At 45.4% G+C, this 3,056-nt stretch overlaps 1 long non-coding RNA gene across 1 annotated transcript; it reads right to left on the bottom strand.

Annotated features, from left to right (window-relative positions):
* Positions 1-442: 442 nt before the first annotated feature.
* On the bottom strand, positions 443-1,588 carry LOC311328755. The gene is made up of 3 exons (XR_014631239.1): positions 1,505-1,588; positions 1,303-1,383; positions 443-953 (listed from the first exon to the last, which is right to left on the bottom strand). It is a non-coding gene; the product is annotated as an uncharacterized lncRNA (long non-coding RNA).
* Positions 1,589-3,056: the final 1,468 nt, after the last annotated feature.

Raw genomic sequence — 3,056 nt, 5'->3', positions numbered from 1 at the left:
CTGTCTTGGCCTTCTCAATGTCACTACACTGCCGTAGATGTCGCTCTATTGTCCTTTCCTCAAAATTATCCTCAACAAAATGCATCTGCATGTCCTCAAATAAACATTCACACTGCCGGCATTTACTGTAAGCAAATCCAACACCCTCTTTAAAACCACAAAGCTCATGCTGAGCTAAAGTGTCTCCACATATGGAAACTAATGCTCCAAATATTTCACGTTCACCGTTCCCAATTTGAATTTTAACACCGTCATATAGCATTAAAAGGTCCTCATGCAATCTTCTCAAAATTCCATCAACTCCACATTCAGAAAGCTCGCTCTTCTTTGCAATGGCTAGTAGGCGAATCGCAGCTAGTTTTGATCTATATTTAGGATCAATGTTTCCCAATGTATAATAAAACTATCAACTTATTCTTGGAAGCATGAGACCCAAGTGGGTTGCAAATTTCAATGTCATCTGAGTAAAGGATTATCTGTAAAGCAGAGGGCCTGGCAGAAAATAAAGGGTGTGATTTCATGAGTTCTCCATCTATGATGTCATATAAATACCCAAGTCTGTATGCCTGTGGCGCATCTATCATTGCTAATACTTTGGGATGAGATAATAACTGTTCCAAACTTCTGATCAGAGGTACATAATGAAAACATTTGGGTTTGGTAGAGAGAACTCTTTTTGTCCCTTTTTATACCAAGCAGGCAGTATACCCAACAGTAACCTCCTCTGACTCTACAAAATTGAAATTCTCCTTAATCACACAGTCCCGCCTGTACGTTGTCGAAACAGAAGCAAATGGATCCTCAATCCGGTCAAACACAGCCATAGCCTCCTTTTCAAGGTCAAGGTCACTTCCTCTATGTTGCTGGAATACTGTCTGTACCTGACTCCTCAGATTAGTCACCAACAGAGCTTGGTACTGCTGCATTGCCGCCACGACATCATTCACACCACTCTGAAAAAAGGTCAGAAAGGACAAATTACAGTCAGAAACTATATACTGGGCTCTTTAATAAATTAGCCCCTTTAGTACCCATCCCTAGATGGCACTGACACGGCAGGCCAATCAGGGCCGTCGCTGGCAGAACAAAGGAGAAGCAGCGTGCGGTAATGTTAATGTTAGTAGAGTAAATACTGTACAGTCGTAACTGCCGTTGCAGAAATTAGAATGCAGAAGCCCTAGACCAAATAAATAAGAACAAGAGTATGCAAGCAGAGTTTCTCCGCGCAAAATACATTTTCGCCATTTCGCAATACCAACATCGCGCTGTCGCGGCTGGTAACAATCTTGCATGAAGACAAACCTGTGAAAGATGGTGTTTTTCTCTAGCAGTCAGCACAATCACAGTAGCCTGTCTAGTCAGAAGATCATGGCAGGAGTCATACTTAAAACAAAAAAAAATCATTATCAGGAGTGTTGTGCAGTTAATCAAGTAATATGTTATAGCTCATTTAACACACTATTCAGTATTGCATGTTATTGTGTGCTGAAGAAACTAGGCTTACCTCTGTGCACGATGCAGAGGAGCCATCTGCAGGCTCGCTTGGAAAATCCAGGATAGTACCCCCAACAGTCCGGGATGGAGCAAGGTGCTGTAGAGAGGGAAGGGTGTCATCCTCGAAGCCAGAGTGCACAGTAGGGTCAAAAGCACCATGGCTGGAGTCATCCTTTACAAAAAGAAACATTGATATCAGAAGGGTGTGTGCACTTAAGTAACATTTTATAACAAATTGAACACACTATTCAGTTTGAGTATTGCATATTATTGTGTGCTGAAGAAACTAGGCTTACCTTAGATGTTCACAATGTAGAGGGGCCACCTGCAGGCTCACTTGGAAAATCCATGATAGTACCAACAGTCCGGGATGGAGCGTGGTGCTGTAGAGAGGGAACGGTGTCATCGAAGCCTGAGTACAATGACACAGTAGTGTCAAAAGCACCAACATGCTCTGCTTCAGTTGATTGCACTCTGCTCTCCACCGTTGCATCCTCCGTTGGTTGGTCCCTGTCAGTGGTGGAATTAGATGAGATTCAACTTTGTCATTGTACAGTACAAGTACTGCCCCTCTCAAGATGAAAAAGCCCAAACCCAAGGCTGTGGCTTGGCTAAATGAGACCACCAGAGCAGAGAGAAGAGCATGGAGACAGGCTGAGCAGAGGTGGAAGAAAGATGGCCTGCAGGTCTCTCTCGAAATACTGAGGGACAGACAGAAGAGCTACCACAGGGTGGTTAAAGCAGAGAGAGCCAAGTACTTTGCTAGTCTAATTGCAAATGCTCCAAACTCCAGAATTTTATTCAGAACCATCAATTCTGTTGTTTGCCCTCCTACTACTGCTATCCAGGATGCATCCCCTACAAAGTGTGATGAGTTTCTGTCCTTTTTCTCAGAAAAGGTCGACAACATCAGAAGAAACATCCCACCCTCCACCCGGGACCTAGCTGTTACTCTGAGATGCTCATCCACCTTCTCCGTGTTCAGCTCCATCTCCCTCTCATCCCTCTCCAAGATGGCCGCCGCTTTGAGACCAGCCACGTCCCCTCAGGACCCCATCCCTGCCCCCCTCCTTAAGGAGGTTTTTGAGGCAGTTGGTCCTCACATCCTGTCCATCATCAACTGCTCCCTGGCCACAGGTATCGTTCCATCATGCCTAAAAGAAGCGGTGGTCCAGCCCCTTCTTAAGAAAGCCAGCCTAGATCCCACTATCCCCAGCAACTACAGACCCATCTCAAAATTACCATTTCTGTCAAAGCTGTTAGAAAAGGCTGTCCTCAGTCAGCTGCAGCCTTATCTCCAACACAACAACATACTGGAGAAATTCCAGTCCAGATTTAGGGCCGGCCACAGCACCGAGTCTGCCCTCTTGAAGGTGTTAAACGACCTACTCCTCATCGTTGACTCAGGGAAATGTGCTGCACTGGTTCTCCTGGATCTCAGTGCAGCATTTGATACTATAGATCACACCATCCTCCTCGACCGCCTCCAACAGGGGGTTGGCATCACCAACACAGCCCTGTCCTGGTTCAAGTCCTACCTCAACAACAGGACCTTTTCAGTG

Source organism: Borostomias antarcticus, assembly GCF_949987555.1.
Source record: "Borostomias antarcticus genome assembly, contig: scaffold_92, whole genome shotgun sequence".
NCBI classification, from domain to species: Eukaryota; Metazoa; Chordata; class Actinopteri; order Stomiiformes; family Stomiidae; genus Borostomias; species Borostomias antarcticus.
This window is presented reverse-complemented; position numbering and strand designations above follow the sequence as displayed.